The following is a 17,929-nucleotide window of genomic DNA, read 5'->3' on the forward strand; positions in this document are numbered from 1 at the left end:
TCGTGTCTGCCCCACATGCCTCTTCCCAGTCCTTTAAGTGGGGTACACAATTGATTTGGGGGAAGGGGAACTCATTTGGGGGCATGGCCTAAGAATTGATGGGCGTGGCCTACTTGATGGGCATGGCCTAAATAAGGACATGTAAAACACGTTCTGGCCTTCAAGTACATATTTATTTATTTATTTTTGGATTTATAGAGCGTACTACAGCCCAAAGGCATCGAGGCGCTATAGAGCGTAAGAAGGCTTCATTCAGGGTTACAAGAATGCGGGCCAACAAAAATTACTTAGTGGAGTTTGCTTACTTACATATAAAAAGATACATACAGGTAGTACTTGTGCATTGTCATACAAAGACCCTGGTTTTGGTGGCTTTCCGGAAGGCTGTTTGAGTGTCAATCAACCTCATCTGAGAAGTGAGGGCGTTCCAAAAAGTGGCGGCCATAGTTGGGAAGATGGTACCGCCCGCACAAACTCTGCAGGATTTGGGTACGGTAATCCTGTTGGAGTATGCCGCTCTGGTTGGCCTGGATGGAATTAGTTTGGAAACCCTTTGGACTAGGTAAGTGGGTGCCAAGTCATGGACACACTTGTACTTCAGGGCAAGGGTTTTGAAAACAATCCTTTCCTTGACGGTAAGCCAGTGGACCTGCCTCCTAACCTCAGAGATGTGGTCCCTTCGTTACTGCTTGCTACATGGCTTAAAGTATTTAACGAACTTTCTATGCCTTTTCAGCAGTTGATCATTAAAGAACACTCAACAGAGTTTCATGGGCAAAGAAATATCTCTTTACACATGTTTTTAATTATTTCTTTAATTGGGTGTTTACATTTATGCTTTGTAAGTCCCGATCGGTTGTAAACTATGTGCAACTGCTGGCGTGGGATGTGGAAAATAAATATGGGACGTAAACAAGAGCATCATGAAAAATGCTCAATGAGTTCGTCGCTGGAGGCTAGGCTTCCCCTGTCATGGCAGAGGCCCCAGGAAGGCTGCTCCCGGGAACTCCTGCTTTCCACGCCTTTGGTGAGAAAGCCATCACTACTGGACGAAGCGCTTCCCTTATCAAGCTACCAGATAGTTGGGACACGCTCATCCTTTCAAATCAGTAAAAGGAAGGGCTGTCCCACCCCGGCTCTTCCTTGAAGCGCGTAGCTGCTAGTTTCCCTTCCCTTCATTGCAAAAAATGCGCATCTACTAATCTTCAGGACACTCCCTCCTAGCCAGGATAAAGCATACATGCTCTGGAAATATGACGTTTTGTCTCTGAAGGCGAAGAAGAGCGCTAAATACACACACAATTCAGTGACTGGCATTTCAACAAGTTGTCTGGTAAAGAAAAGAAAAAGCAATCTAGTCAATAAGCGGCACAGCGCCGCGGGTTGCAAAAGGCTGCAGGCGCAGAATGGGAGGGGAGGTTTGCCACTCCCATTCACCACTGGCAGCCCCCTGAATACAGGAACCCTGCTTGTCGGTGAAGGGCATTTGGGTGCAAATGGGGGGACGAGTGGCTGAAGGACATCTGCCGCCATATAAACAAGGTAAGTACTAAAATGGCGCACCAAAGGGAAACACTTCCGGTTGCAGGTAGCTGTGAATGGCAGAAGTGTCAGCCAGTCACATCATCGCTTAAACAATGCGCAACGCTGTGACTGGCTGGCAATTCTGTCAGTCACAGCTGTTGCCAGACTCTGTTTGCCACTGACTTGCCTGACTTAATCATTTGCGGCCGGACTGCCCATGATTAAGTCAGGCAAGTCAGTGTCAAGTGGCCGGCGGGCTCCTCTTCCGTTGCGTCGGTGGCGAGGGATGATAACCCGCCGGTGCCATGGCTTGGTGGGACTGGGGGGCCCCGGCAGAGCCCCAGCTCAGCCTCACTTTTTGGCCCTGGCCCACTTAAAGCACTGCCTCTTCCTCCTATGTTCACACTCCTATTCCCCACTGGCCACTCCTGCCCCCCCATTGCCCTCTGTGAGATCCGGACCGGGTCCTTTGGTTGCCAAGATAAGACAGCGCGCAGCTCAGGAACAGAGAGGAGGAGACGGAGCTTCTCTCACACGTCTTTATTCATAGCCTTCCTGCTCCATACTGCCTTCCCTTTCCCCTGTAGTTACTTCCCCCCCCCCTGCTCCTGCTCCCCCCTGTAAGCTCCTCCCCACCTCCCTCTGGCCACTCCTGCTCGCACTATCTTGCCTCTGGGTGCTCATCCGTTGCCACTTCCTAACAGCCCATAGAAGCCATCTCTTGGGCTATTGAAAAACCACCACATTTCGCTGGAATCCCTTTATTGCACCCATAGGTGGGTTCATCTTATTTATCATTTACCAGTGTATTGTATTGTATAGTTTATTTATAAAGCGCTTATACTCAAAACAAGTGCTTCAAAGCGCTCCAAGACGGGAGGGGAACATGGGATACAATCATTCATAAGGCCTTGGAAATTTCAGAATGATATACAGTAATCATACGCATACTAGGCCTGATGACATTTCCATTAATTCAAGTGCGTTAATATGTAGTTGGGGGGAGGGGCAGGGCACGGGGGAAAACATAACAGATGTGACAAACTGATGATGATGCAAGTGTCAGACCAGCAGTTAGGATAGGAGGAAGTGCGCCTGGTCCAGGAGGGCCAGGTGTAAGCGAGAATTCTCATTCTATGGCTAATTTCCCTTACCTATAGAGTCCCCCAGCAGCTTTGCTGGATTTGAAGGGTTTGTTTCTTTTTACCTGCTAAGAGTGAGACTCTTGTTCCCACTCTTAGGCATTTTTGCTATGTATGTTCTAGGCTATTTTTGTGTTTAATGCCTATGGGGTTTTTCTCTCACCCATAGGAACCAAATTTATGCACATGTGTTACACAGCACCCTCAGTGCAGTGGCACAGGGGTGTCGTAGCGACCCCCAAACATAGACTACATACCCTGGGACTGACTACTGTCTCCCAGGGCATGTAAAGTCTCCATTGGCTTTACTAGTCAAATCTTATGAACTTAACCAGTACAAACCATCTTACTATGGAGGTACTGAAAAGGGTTAATAGTTTTTCCCTTGGGTTCATTTTCGAGGGGGTACCTTAAAGTCCCGCTCTCTAAAGTTTCTGGCTGGTGGCAGTGGTTACTACCATAAATATTCAACCGCAAATATTTTCCTATGGGATTCCTATGGGATTTTCCCATTGTTCGAGGCTAACACTTATTTTATTATTAACTTTACTCCAGTAGGTTTTCTTTCTCGTGTCTTACTCTAAACTCCTAACCCAGGTCGGGGATCCTTTGTTCGCTCTTTTGGCGGGCTTCTGCGCCTCTTTTGGCGGGCTTTCGGCACCTCTGAGTCTGGGGTGGGTCTGTTGTTTTGGAGGGGGAGTAGAATCCCTGGACAGAGTTGCCGCAGCAACTCAGGTCGCACTCTAACCTGATAGGCTCGAGGGTCTCCCGCCAAGAAGACCACTCCACTGCGTGAGTGACAGCTAGGCTATATGAATGGGTCTCTTTCTGCATAAAAGCAGGGTCCTGAGGACTGGAAGAACACGACGTTGCCACTGGAACTACGGAACCGAAGGGGAGAGAAGCCACAGACATCTTCAGCATCTACACCACCGGTGAAGCCCTGCCGGATCGTCTCACCACTTTTCTTCCACACGACGAGAGGAGATCTTCAGTGAAAGAGCCTCCTTCCCTTGAGCTGGTGGGCACAACCAGTTCACCCATCGCATCCTCGGACCTGCCTTGGTCGAATCAACAGTGCACAGCACTTGGAGACCGGATAGCCAGGCAGCTATCCACCCGGACCGCGATTAAAAGGAGCGTACCTTTTAAACTTCGTTTGGCAGCACCGCGGCTGGTTTCATCCCTGGGTAGTGCAGCGACTCGAACCTTCCTCCACGACGAGAGCCTCTCTTCCTCTGCTGGACCCCTCGACCTGCAGGAACTACCAGGAACAACCGCCACCGCAGGAGCCACTTCTTCCCGTTTAAGGTACATTGTTCCGCCAGGCCTCCCTTTTCCCGTGGTAGCCATAAAGGTGTTTTAAATCCTTTAGTTACTCGTTGGGTTGGCCGCCCTCTCTCTTAACATTGTCTTTCGCCTCGCATCTACCTTTTCAATATTCTACTATCAAAGACTTGACTGCAGCTACAAGAAGATTTTTGCTCCTAAGCTCTTAGTCCTGTACCACTGACTCTGGCTGATTTGTTAGATCTGCTCTCACTAGATTGATTTTCAATGAGAAATGTGTTGATGCACCTGAATCTTCTAAACCCCTCTTCCTTCCTACTGTTTTAACTTGTGGAGTGCCATTTTGCTCAGTTTTCATTCACTTATCTTTCTGCTAAAGTGTTACTGTGCATTACTTGTTCACAAAACTTCAGGGAAGTGTTGCTAGGGGGTGTCTGAAGATATTTCGGTTTAACTTGTGCTTTCCCTCCCTTTCGTGAAATTGCTAGAGTGCCATTTGTAGTCGGTTTTCACTGTGCCATTTTGCTCAGTTTTCACTTTACCGCAAACTTGTCTACAATTGAATAGGGAGTTGTATATCCTTTTCCTTGACTGAATTTTAACTTACTTTACCTACTGTGATTTATGTGTTGATCTAGATGTGTATAGAATAAATATATATTCTCTTTTGATACAAAGCTTTGGTCAGTGTTTCTATGTTCCATAGTATTGTGATACCTATTGTGTAAACCCTGAATACTGCTCATCTCCCTCTTGAGATAAGTCTGACTGCTTAGCCACAGCTACCAAAGGGGATTTATTGCTCTCACCTGTAGTCCTAATCCTGGGTAGTGGTCCCTGAGGGAACTGCCTGGGATTCTGCCTAACATCAGGAAGTGCAGAGGGTTGCCTCTTAGGGAAGTGCTTAGTGTTGCAAGTAGTGTGGGGCCCAGGGGCAAGTGCAGGGACTGGTGTGGGTGCCTGGGACCTGTAAGGTTCTGAGGTGAGCCAGGCGACCAATCAGCAAGCTGAGCATAAGGAGGAGGTGGTGGTAGAAAGCGGAGGTTAGCAGGGGAACAGTAGAGAGAAGGCAGAGGAGAAGAGGAAGGTCTTGAGGAATTTCCCGGAATTTAACGAATTCCGTCTCCAGACGGAGAGAGGCAGGAGACTGTTCCAGAGGGTGGCCCCTGCAGAGGATAAGAATCTACCCCCAAGTCTCTGTTTGGAAAAACGGTTTACTCTCAGAGAGTTGGAGGAGGATGAGCAGAGTGTTCTAGAGGGAGTGTATTTGGGAAGAGTGTGTTGTAAGTAGTGCGGCCCCCGGCCCCAGAAAGCCTTGTGAACTATGCAGAGTAACTGCTTGATTTGCTTGCTATTATTCATCTACTACTTGGATGTGTTATTTTCCAATTCTCCACCAGGAGCTTTTCTTTTATTATCAGTAGACCCCGTATTCTGCAGCCACAGTAGGCGGATCTGGGTATAGTCCATTGATATGATATGGCATATATAATGTGCCTATACACAAGTGATTCTAGGCGCAACGAGACAAGGAGGGGGAAAGAGAGGGAGGACAAAACAACGATCTTACTAGGTCTTGTGTCACTCAGATTGCGCAAGTGGAAGGGGAGAGGTGTTGTGGGGGGAGAAGTGCAGGTAACTCAATAAGTGCAGCCAGTGAGTGGCTCATAAGTGCAGAGAGAAGGGACTGTAGGGTTGCAGATACAGACCATAAGTGCTGGGAGAGCCCAGAGGCAGTGTGTGGGTAACTGGATGTGTAGGAGCCTGGCCCTGAGTTCAGAGGGTAGCCAGGTGACCAGTGCGTGGAGCAGTCGGAAAATCAGCAGGGGGGAGGACGAGAGAAAGAGGAAGCACAAAGGAAGGTCTTGAGTTGCTTCCAGAACCAGAGGTGGTTCTGCTCAAGTTTGAGAGAGGCAGGTAGGCTGTTCCAGAGTGGGACCCGAGCCGAAGAGAGAGATATGCCCCCAACTCCCTGCTTGGAAAAGCATCTGACCCTCAGAGAGTTGGAAGTGGATGAACGTAGAGCTCGAGAAGGGACATGTTTAGGAAGAGAGAGTTGGAGGTAGTGCAGTCACAGGCCACAGAAAGCCTTCTGGACGATGCAAAGGGTCTTGAACTTGATTCTTGCCGCCACAGGGAGCCAATGATGAGATTTCAGAGCTGGAGAGATATGATCCATGGGCTTGAGGCCAAGGGCAAGTCTCACAGTCCTGTTCTGGATAAGTTGTAGAGGTCGGAGAGTAGAGGCAGGGCATATTTAGAAAGAGGCTGTTGCAGTAGTACAGCCTACAGAGGACCAGAGCTCTGAAGACAGTGAGCTTCTGGGGGAAAAGGAAGAATACTTCTAAGGAGGTGCAGCTGATGGTTTGACTTCTTAGAGATGTGAGGAGAGGGTGGAGCCGAAGATGATACCAAGGTTCTTAGCCTCACAGATAGGAGCAGGAAGAGGGCCCAGAGTGGGCGGCCATAGAGAAAGAGGAAAGGAGGCAGCTGGTGTTCCGATGAGGAGGATCTCAGTCTTACTGGCATTAAGGCAGAGATCATTAGTGGCACACCATTCCTGAATTGTGGCCAGACAGTCTGGTATGAGAGAATAGGAAGAGGCGGCTGGGGGGAGCCTAACAGATAGCTGGGTGTAATCCGCATAAACCTGAAAGTTGGAGCAGAAAGTAGCGATGCAGTGGTCAAGAGGTGCCAGGTAGTGGTTGAAAAGCTGTGGAGAAAGGTTAGGCCCCTGGGGACCACCACAAGTAGAGAGAGAGATTGAAAAGAGGAAAGACCCCAGTTGGACCTCAGAGGGTCGCTGAGTGAGAAAGGAGGTCAGCCAGGCCAGGGCCTGATCAGTGATACCCATGTTATCACGGAGGCGATTGAGCAGAATGGCATGGTTGACCTATCAAAAGCAGAAGAAAGATCGAGGACAATGAGGACAGAAGGAAGGTTAGTCAAGCTTAGAGAGCAGGTCTTCACGGGTGTTCAGGAGAGCAGTTTCCGTGCTTCTGGCAGCTCCGAAGCCAGACTGGTGATTGTGGAGACAACCAACAGATTCAGTGTGCAGATTAAGCTGGGAGATGGCCAGCTTTTCCAAGAGTTTGCCCAGGAAAGGAGTGATGGATATCGGGCGATAGTTAGCCGGAGAGGAAGGATCGGCAGAGGGCTTCTTTAGAAGAGGTGAACAAGGGAGTGCTTAAGGGGGAGGGGAAGGTTCCAGTGTCAAAGGAGTGATTGCAGAAATCGGCCAAGGCTGGAGCAAGGGTGTCAATGTGGTCCTTGATGTTTCTGGATGAGCTGGGGAGAACCTGCTTTGACAAGGCTTTCATAGATCGGACTTGTCTAGAAACATTGTCTGGGGTGAACAAGAGAAAGGAGGATGAAGGAGGAGTAGAGATGGCCGCAGGCAGACCAGGAGTGGAGGAGAAGGAGGAGGTAGATGAAGAGAGGGTGGACAGGATGTCCAGAGTATTAGTGGTGAAATGAGAAGCCAAGACTCTGCAGAGGGCCTAGGAGTAAGCAGGAGAGGTAGAGACTCCAGCAGGATTGGACAGCTCCTTGCAGATTTTGAAGAGTTCGGCCGAGTTGTTAGATGCTGCAGAGATGCGGGCTTGGATGTGTGTTCTCTTCTTAGTGAGGATAGAGAGTCTGTATTGCCTTTGGAGCAGGTGGCAGGCCAGTTTGTCAGGGAGTGCGCCTGATGCCTTCCACTTTCTCTCAGCCATCCTACACCTACGTTTAAGGGTGACTAGGTCGGAATCGTACCAATATTTGCACTTGGAATTTGGCTTCAAACTGATCCTCCGGACAAGGGCAAGGACTTCAAGAGTGTTGGAGATAGAGAGATGAAGGTTAGCTAGGGCTGTGTCCGGGTGTGAGTCAGCCAAAGGTGCAGAAGGAAGAGCGAAAGTAGCAGTGAAAGCCTCAACTGACACACGCTTCATGGGTCGGATGACCCAGAAGGTAGGTGGCAGTGCTGGAGTCGGCTTGGCCTGAGGGGTAGAGAGATGGTAATTCTGCCAAAACTACTTTACTTCTTCGAGGCCTATCCCCCACACTCCATTACAATGTCCCGAACCTTTCAGTCACATATACAAATAATCCACCAATTTTGTATTAAGGGGTTCGAGGTGTGAGTGAAAGCCACATGTCGCCACATGTCGCCACATGTATAGTTTTCAATATTCTTTTGGTGAACGGAATGATGGGTTACCTGTTGCGATTACAGGCCTATTGGAATCCACTCCAGTTCAAAACTTTGAATGGGGGCATGGATACAATCAAGGCATTAATGCATTATACAGCACTGGGAACCTCTTTGGTGGGAGTCCAATAACTTGCTAAAAGGCTAGGCAGAATGATTACTACTAAATCATTAGTACTAAATCCGCTGCACAACCCAGGCAGCGTAAGGAGAGCGATCCAAGCTTTGGTGGAAACGCTTGTGTAGCCTCCAGTCCGCCAGGTAAATATTAAATAACAGGAGGGCAGACCCAAAATCATTGAAAGCAACACAGTGGATTTTGTTGTTGTAATGTGGTTCTGTTTCCTAAAAAGCTGAACATCATAATGTTAGTTTATTTGGATAAACCCTTGTCAAATCCAATAGACATTGCAACAATACTTTTTCTCTTTCCTCCTACTGATTGAATTTGGCAAACAAAATAGGTTCCATTGAGAGAAATTCTCCACGTTCTCGAGCTTCAGGACTGGCTGATGTCCATAGACCTGCAGGATGCCTATTTCCATGTGCCCATAGATCAGAAGCAGAGGACATTCCTGTGGTTCCTCATTGGGGACAAGCACTATCAGTTCAAAGTGCTGCCCTTTCGTTGACCTCCACTCCAAGGGTCTTCACCAAGCTCATGGCGGTAGTCGCGGCTCACCTCAGGAGGTCTGCAGTCCACCTATTGCCGTACCTGGACGACTGGCTGATCCGGGAGAAGTCAGCGGGACAGGTTTTGTCTCACCTGGTAGACACCTGTCTGCTGCTGCACATGCTGGGCTTCACCCTGAACTTAAAGAAGTCCCACATGAGACTGGTCCAAAGACTCCAGTTCATCGGGGCAGTCCTAGACACTCGGGCAGGGAAGGCCTTCCCTCCCGAGGAGAGTGCCAACAACATACAGCAGATGGTCAAGTTGATCCGGAACCACACCACCTTACCAGCGGCTTCCTTTCTCTGTCTTTTGGGCCTCATGGCCTCCTGAATTTTCCTGGTGTCAGAGGCCAGACTGCACATGAGATCCCTTCAGTGGCTCCTACGAGACCGGTGGTCTCAGTATCTGGGAGCTCTCTCGGATCCTCTCAGGGTGTCCAGCCAGGTAGTTCGCAGACTTGGCTGGTGGGACACGTGCAGGAATTTTATGGCGGGGGAACCCTTCTGGCTTCCATGGCCTCGGATCGAGTGGTCACGGATGCATCCTTGAAAGGGTGGGGCGCTCACTGCAAGGATTTTCTCATGCCTGCCACCCCATCCGGCTTCGTTACTTACTCCAAACGTCCCTATTTCCCGGCTTCCTCAGCTTTGAGAACGGCTAGACCATTCTATACTCAATGGAAACTGTCCGGGAGACGCTAAAGCAAAGCTCATATCACATGACCAACGTACACGTCATCGCGTTTGTCAGGCGCACGTCAGCTGACACCATTTAACAAGGCGGAAGCCTTGCAACTGCGCTTCTGATCGTTTTCAGTTATCCTGCGTTCCGGAGCTTGCTTCTGCCATTCCTCGCAGACTCTTCTATTTACCGCAAGGTACGGTTGCCTTTCCCGCGTTTCCTACGCAGTTCCCGGCAACCTCCCAGCTCATCCTTGAGCTGCCTGTTCTTCTGCGCTCCTGCGCGATTCTTCAACCTTCGCTCCAATTCCAGATGGAGCCCCGTAGCATCCATACGCGACGATATTTCCACCTGTTGCTTCTTTATTTGACAGAGCCTCGCCGTGTTGTTACACAGCACCGCAATTCCTGTACTGTTCATTATAGAGACTCCAGCTGAATTCCAGACTGCAACCAACACCCTGCAGAGTCCCGCTCTGCCTCTGTCACCCTACTTCTTCCATTTTGAGTATACGAACCTGCTACTCTCACTCTGCTTGCTGAAGTTAGTTTTTGGTAATCTCTGTACTCAATCCTGGCTGGATTCACCGGACTTTCTACTAATCTAAGGGATTGTCTTCCTGGATCAAGATTCTCCTTCTCCTCCTACACGTGCACTGGACTTTGGACGCTTTTCCTGTGTGCACCAACCCGTCTCTTGTGCGGCCCTCGTTCTGCCCGGGTTAGATTCCTCACTACCCTTTCCTTGTCGTTGTCTCCTTGGATTCGTCAGACTATCTTGAGACTTCCTTGGCTGTACATCCAGGTTAGTGTTAACAACATAGGTTCTTATTGTCCTTTTGTATCAACCAGCGTTCTAATCAGTCCCCTCTCTATCAACAGCCTGGTGAATCTTGGTCCACTCATGCCCTTCCCACTAATAGCTCTCTTTGACTGTGGGTTTTACTAGTCAGAGAGTGACATTAGTTAGAAGGTTCTTTTTGATACGCTACGTTCTACCTCTGACATCATACGTTGGAAGAAGACATCAAGTGTATCCTTTGCTACTACCAATCTGTATCTTTTACGTGAACCTTAGATTTATTCTCCTGTATCCATTGTGTTTCATTGCCACAACCTATATCATAACAGATTTGCAGGTGAGCGGTCTTTGGACTGTTTCCGAAGCCAGATGGCATATCAACAGGCTGGAGTTGCGAGCCAACAGTCTAGCCCTGAAGGCCTTTGCCCCATCGCTTAAGGGAAAGCATGTCCTGATTCTGACGGACAATGCAGTGGCCATGCACTACCTGAACAAGCAGGGTGGAGTGCATTCCCGTCCGCTCTGCACAGAAGTGATGCAACTGTGGTTCTGATTGCTAGAGAATCAGATCTCAGTCTCAACAGTTCATCTGGCGGGGCAGAGAACAGCTTGGCGGATACTCGGAGCAGGCAGAGCACGTCTCACATGAGTGGGAAGTGTGCCAAGAAGTCCTGGAAGAGGTCTTCGGTCTCTGGGGTACCCAGCAGTTGATCTGCTTGCCACGGAAGCAAATAGGTAGTACGAGCAGTTTCGCTCCAGGGTATTCCCAGCAAACTGTGCACTGGAGGACGCATTTCTGGTGGATGAGACATTCCGTCTACAATACGCGTTCCCTCCAATCCCCGTCATTCCTTGGATTCTCAGGAGGTTGAAAAGGTTTTGAGCGACAATGATCTTGATCGCCCGGGATTGGGCGAGGAGGACGTGGTACACCGACCTCTTGGATCTGTCCATCTGTCCACCTCCCCGGTTGCCTCTGCGACCAAATCTACTCACCTGGTTGGATGGTCACATACTGCACCCGACCCCGAATTCCCTCAACCTACTTGCATGGCTCTTGAGTGGTGGGACCTCTCTGAGGAAGTTCTTGAGGTGTTGCTGGCTGCACACAGACTGTATACAAGATATCTGTATGCATGCAGGTGGAGAAGATTTGGGGCGTGGTGTAGGGAGCACAAGGGTGATCCCATCTCTTGACCCACCACCATGGTGATAGAGTTCCTTCTATCGCTAGCCTCCGCAGGCCTTCAGGTTACAATGGTCAAAGGGTAGTTGGCGGCCCTTTCTGTATTTAAAATGTCCTGGGATCAAGGTTCTTTTTTCACCATACCGGTCATGACTCAATTCCTGAAGGGCCTTCCCAACAAATGTCCTCCAACTCCCTTTGTTGTTCCAGATTGGGACCTTATCCTAGTTCTAACCTTTCTTATGGCGGCTCTGTTTGAGCCTATGCATTCTTGTTGACTTAGGTTGGTGTCCCTTAAAACAGCCTTTTTGGTTGCCATCACATCGGCCAGGAGGTTTTGCGAGTTGCAGGCGTTATGCTGCAAGCTCCCCTTTTTGCCTTTCTTCAGAGAGAAGGTCTCTCTTAAGGTTAGACCAGGGTTCCTTCCGAAGGTTGTTTCGGAATTCCACCTTTCACAGTTTATTGTGGTGTTCTACCTTCCCCCTCATCCCTCAAAGGTGGAATCGCTCTTTCACTGTCTTGACGCGAAAAGAGCCTTGAGTTGTTATATTACCCGCACAGCAGAGTTCAGGAGGTATACGGTCATTCCATCGAATCCAAAGCATCGACAGACCATACCATTGAAAAAAATGCATCGAAAAAATCCCCCACTGAATGCATTCTTTTAAATGGTAAAGGGTTTAGTTTAGTAAAAATTGATTTTTAAGGTTAAAAAAAGGGGTGTTAGGGGTTACCCCCCCAATAAAAAAAATGCATTTGATGTTTTTTCTGATGCATTTTTTGTCGATGGTATTGTTGTCGATGGTTTGGCTGTCGATGGGATCACTAGGAACCGTTCAGTAAGACGGACCAGTTTGTTGCCCATTCTCTTTCCCGCAAGGGTCTTGCGATCACTAAACAAACCATCTCACGCTGGATCATTTTATGCATCTCTGAGTGCTACCAGTCGGTGGGAAAAGAAGTCCCACCAGGAATCAGGGCTCATTCCACCAGGGGAGGCTCTGCTTCCACGCGCCTTCAAAGGTGGGTCCCTGTTCAGGACATTTGCCGGGCTGCCACGTGGTCTTCATTACATATCTTCATTACATACTTTTACCAAACATTATGCGTTGGACGTTGCACGTGGGGCTGATGCACATTTTGGCAGAGTGGTTCTGCAGAACCTGCTTGTATAATCCTTTCTGCCCTTCTCCTTTAGCTCACTGCTTGGGGCGTCTGTCAAGATGAGGAATCTGCGGGATAAAAATAATCCATTGAAGGAGAAATTGCTCAGTGCAATGATCTTTCTATGGATTCTTCTCCCACAGTTTCCTCATCACCCCTCCCAGCCGTCCCCGCTCAGAAAGTATTGTGGCTCTTCGTTTCTGCTTTCATGAGGTGCATTGGTGATGGCTTTGGGGTGCACATCTCAATCACTACATTTAAAAAAAAAAAATGTTTCCTTATTGGAATATTTTTCACCTGTTGGTTTCTATTCCATAGTTGCTTTTTCAGGCTGGTTAGCCTCCTTACGTTTTCCTATGCAGAGTTTGAGCATGGGAAACATTGGGAGGAACTGAAGCATGGAGCGTAGTGACCTGGCATATATATGACGCCTGACTTCACTTTCAGAGCAGATGATCAACCACCGCACAAGACCGATCGGCCGAGTTGGTGTCCTCTACGCCCCCTGTTGGAGATTTTCCGAGCAGCAGATCTGGATGATGGATATCTATCAAGATGAGTAATCTGCGGGAGAAGAATCCATAGAAATATCATTACGGTGAGTCATTTCTCCTTCTGCACACATTTTAGGAATAATGTGTCCATCTCATGTTTCTCAAGTGACCTGTGCTACCCTGTGGGGCCATCCTGGCACACCCCATTGTGACACTGTTAGGCCCTCAGAACAGCAATATAACAGTCCCTATAAAGACCAGCTATACCATTAAGTATACTTTGAGGGCCATTGCTGCTTCCACAGCTATGGATTTGCATTGCAGTACAGCCCTGGTGCTCTGCCCTAGCATCCTGTTATGCCGCATTCTGTCCAACCTTGTGATGAAGACCTGTATACCCCTGCCACGGTGATGGGCGTGAGAGCTGTTGGCCCAGTATTTCTCAAGGATTACCTGGTTACGTGCACACAAGAGTGACAAGAAACAATGTGATTTGTTATTTCTTCCTATAACCATATATTGATTGACAAAAACAAAACCTAGCTTGATTGTGTCTGAATAAGAGAGTGCCTCTAAAGCAAATTCCCAACCTCAGCAATTCCCAAATTCCCCTCACCCATCCCTAACCCGATGTATGCTGATTGATGCAGATGTTTTCTAATAGGAGTTAGTGTTGTTTTAAATGTCCGCGGGTGCTATAGAACAACTCCTACCCGGCTCCCCAGTGCTACCCACCGGTGATCTATCTAGCAGAAGTAGCAACCCATGCACTAGTAGCACTTATGCACTAGATCGTTGCCTTGCAAATATACACTACGCTATCAATTCAGAAGTGCCCTTGCTTGCTAATCCTACACACCTGAAATCCCTGTGGGGAACTATATAGCAAGAAACGTTCTAGCACTTATTCTTGGCTAAAATCCAAACTATCTGGGAATGCCCTAGTAGAACTACCTATCGAGGACTCTATTTAGGAGAACTGCCGACCGAGAACGTTGCTAGCACCTATACAATAACAACACGAGTTTTGGGACAGCTCTGCCTGTCACCACCCATCAGTCTTCGTCAAAACAATCTGACCCATCAAGAAACAGGGAGATGAAAACGCCCTCAACAGGCACTGGAAGCTGAACAGGAACAAGGTCCCCCTGGAAAACACACGGACACTCAAACACACCACTATGCTAACTCTTGCCTCTGCACCAACAAACAATAGAACACAGCTACACCCGTCGATTAATTCGGCCTAGCTGCAAACATAAAGTCATTCTCAAGCACCAGCGTCGACAGAATGCAGATACCACAACCCATTGGTCTTGCTGCACACGTTCTACTGATCTTACACAACCACTGAATCACACCTAGCACTAGTATGCAGATATTGTACACTGGCTGCACACATACCGAGTGCACCGGGGCACGTTTTATTACTCTACTCTCTCTACTGACCTGGACTGCGGTCCCTAACGGCGTTCAACCCACAGTGCTTTGGAATCTTAACAATGGTAAAAGGTGCTATACAAATTCCAAATAACATAACATAACGCATACCATTCTTGATGCCAGGCCATTCACCACTATGGCCCTGATCGCTGCACAGTCTTTCCCAGCCACCCCCTGCCCTGACTAACTTGCCTGGCCTGTCTGTCATGAGTCCATCTTCGGGCCTCTGCCTGTGGACGCTGGGGTCACGTGCCTTAAACTTCCTTATTTAGGGCACCCACATCAGAGGGTGACTATTCTAAGGGTGCTACCACACCCTGTTTGCCCCTGGTCCACCTCTTCTGCTCGTTGTACTCTACTTACCGATGTGACTGGTCATTCATGTCTGCTACCATTCAACAAAGGTAGCAGGCGCCCCTCTCTCGAAAGAACAAGGCATGATAACCTGTTCAGTGGTTGGTAACCACATTGAGAGTTCGCAGCCATCTGCTTTTTGCTCACTGTACCTTTCACAGATGGGAAATATCCATTTGCATATCAGTCTTTGTCCCGCCCACATGGGCAGTCCAGCACCGAAATGCTATGGCAATTCCTCTCTGAACAAGAGTACCTACAGCAACCCCATACACGTGTTTCAGCCTTGTTGGGCATCATCAGTGAGGTGAAGCTGAGCCTCTCTAAGCACAGTGAGCAGGGAGTCCACGTCTGGTTGCCCCCAGGTAACCTAGGGTGACCAACCGAGAGAGGGGCGCCCGCTACCTTTGTAAACCAAATTTCAAGGAACCTGGGATTGGTAACCCTAGTCCTCCTGGGGGCAACCAGACGTGGTCTCCCTCTCACTGTGCTTAGAGAGGCATCAGCTTCACCTCACTGATGATCCCCAACAAGGGTGAAACACGTGTATGTGGTTGCTGGTGGTACTCTCGTTCAGGTTGGAATTGCCATTGCATTTCGGTGCTGGACTGCCCCTGGGCAGGACAAAGACTGATATGCAAATGGATATTTCCCATCTGTGAAAGGCACAGTGAGTAAAAGCAGTGGCTGCGAACTCTCAAGTGGTTAATAACCACTGAACAGGTTATCACGCCTTGTTCTATCGAGAGAGGGGCGCCCGCTACCTTTGTAAACCAAATGTCTGCTACCATGCTGGCAATAATATAATCGTCGAACTTTATTGTTCTACTTCTCTTCATTAAGTCGCATGCTATTCCTGTTCACATATCCCACCACCCCCTCCCCATCATCATCCTCACACTCGCTCCGTCTCCAATCTTACCTTTCCTCCTATCTTGACTCAGCCTCGCTTCCCAATTTGCATCGGTGTCTGGAGCGCCAGATCCTTATGCAATAAATCACATGCCACCCTTGATATATTCCAGTGACTGAGTCCTAATTGTCTCTGTCTCACTGAAACCTGGACCTCCCCCTCTACTCCTCCCTCTCTTTTTTTCTCCTACTTCTAATTTCTAACACTCCCCCAGTCGGTCTTCTGGCAGCGGCGGGGTAGGTATTCTCTCCCATCCCTCCCGGTTACGCCAGACATCTTCAGGTCCTTCTGCCTCCTTCTCTTCTTGTGAGTACCATTTTTCATTGTTTTCTAAAACATTGCCAATTTCTTTTCTAATAATGTATCATCCTCCTGGACCACTTCTTTCATTTATCTCCCACCTCAACACTTTACTCTCCACTGTTCTCCCTTCCTCGTCCTACTTGGCGACTTCAGCCTACACCTGGACTCTATCCACTCCTACTCCTCCGCTTTTCTTCCACTCTTGGACTCATCCCACCTCTCGGCTCTTCACAGTCCTCCTTCTCATTCTTCTGGCTCTTCTCTCGATCTAATATTCTCTTCTTACCCCATATACTCCTCTGATCACTTTCTCTTGTCGTTTTCTAGTTTTATTTCTGCTCCCCCATTCTACAAACTCTTTTCTTTGTCGTGATCTTCGTTCTTATGATTCATCCTCCTTTTATATCTTCTCTTTTATTATTATGGTGTTTATTGAGCACAGACCTACCTTCGAGAAGCAACAGAGCACTTTACAGAGCTATACAACAGTACAGATGCATAATGGAGCACTTTTCAGAGATAACCGAACAGATATACAGGGGGGTAGGATACAGAGGAGAGGTACAGCTGTACAGGATGGTGGGGAGGAGAGGGGAGGATGGCTTCTAGCGAGTCAGGTGGCACGAGGAGTAATGTGATGGCCTAGGTATTGAGGAGAGATTTCTAGTCTCCCGCCTAGAAACACTTGTGTACAGATGCGTTATAAATGCCATATCATATCATATCATTATCCTTGAAGAGGTGGGTCTTGAGTTTGTTTCTGAGTTGTAGAAGTGTGAGGGTCTTCTTCTCTTCCTCCCCTTCACTCTTTCTCTACTTTGTTGATTCTGCTCTTGTTGCTTCCTAAACAGCACTTACATCAACCATAGACTCTTTACATCACCCATTCTTCCACTCCTTCTCGCAAACTTCCATGTCCATGGTTTACTCCTTCTCTTCTTGCCCTTCGTACCTCCCTCTGGAAACTTGAACGTAGGTGGAAAAAGTCTCAATCTCCTCACAAACTTGACCTTTTGGTCTTCTGCTCACTCTTCCTAGGACTTCTTTTGGCAAGTAAAAAAACAATACTTTTCCTCATTAACTTTACCTGTATCTTAGCACCCTCTCCGTCTTTACCAGCTTCTTAACCCTATTCTCTCTCCTCGTCTACCTGACACCGCTCACTCTTCTTCTCTCTCTGCCTTGGATGTTGCTCACTATTTTCCTAGAAGGGACTGGACTACCCCTTTGGGGGTGGGGCCAAGCCTGATTTGCATATGGTCTTTCCCTTACTGTAAATGCTTGGCAGGCGAAGAACGATGGTCTGGAAGGTTGCCCAGAGCAATGCCAGAGGTTAAGATTAATTCTAAACCTTCCAGCCATCACCTCTTTTGTTTTTCTAATGAACTGCAGGGGGACAGGTGGAAGAAAGGGCCCAGGGGCTATGCAAGTGCTGGGAGGAACCCAGGTGGGCAAGTGCCAGGGGATGCCGGGGTGGACCACAGTCTAAGTGCGAGGACGGGAGTGGACCAGACTCAGGAGGGATCCTCAATCTACCAGGCTAGTCAGGGAAGGCGGCCCAGAGGGACAGTGCTGGTTTGGGGTGGTGCTGGTATAGACTGGTCAAGTAGGGCCTGGTGCTCTGTAAGACGCATAAGGGACCAGGCCACCAGTCGCAGCCACAGGGGGGGGGCATTAGCAAGGGAGGGCGATAGGGAAGGAGGTAGAGAAGAGCAGGGTCTTGAGAAGCTTCTGGAACTTAAGGAGGTCCGGCTCAAGTCTGA

The 17,929-nt window shown here is 48.7% G+C and overlaps 1 protein-coding gene across 1 annotated transcript in view; it reads left to right on the forward strand.

Annotated features, from left to right (window-relative positions):
* The window catches only part of LOC138492757 (zinc finger protein 271-like), a 72,068-nt gene that overhangs the window by 209 nt on the left and 53,930 nt on the right, over positions 1-17,929 (forward strand). The gene's annotated exons all lie outside the window — the stretch shown is intronic.

This window comes from Ambystoma mexicanum, chromosome 10 (genome assembly GCF_040938575.1).
Source record: "Ambystoma mexicanum isolate Mex_15411 chromosome 10, UKY_AmexF1_1, whole genome shotgun sequence".
Lineage (NCBI taxonomy): Eukaryota > Metazoa > Chordata > Amphibia > Caudata > Ambystomatidae > Ambystoma > Ambystoma mexicanum.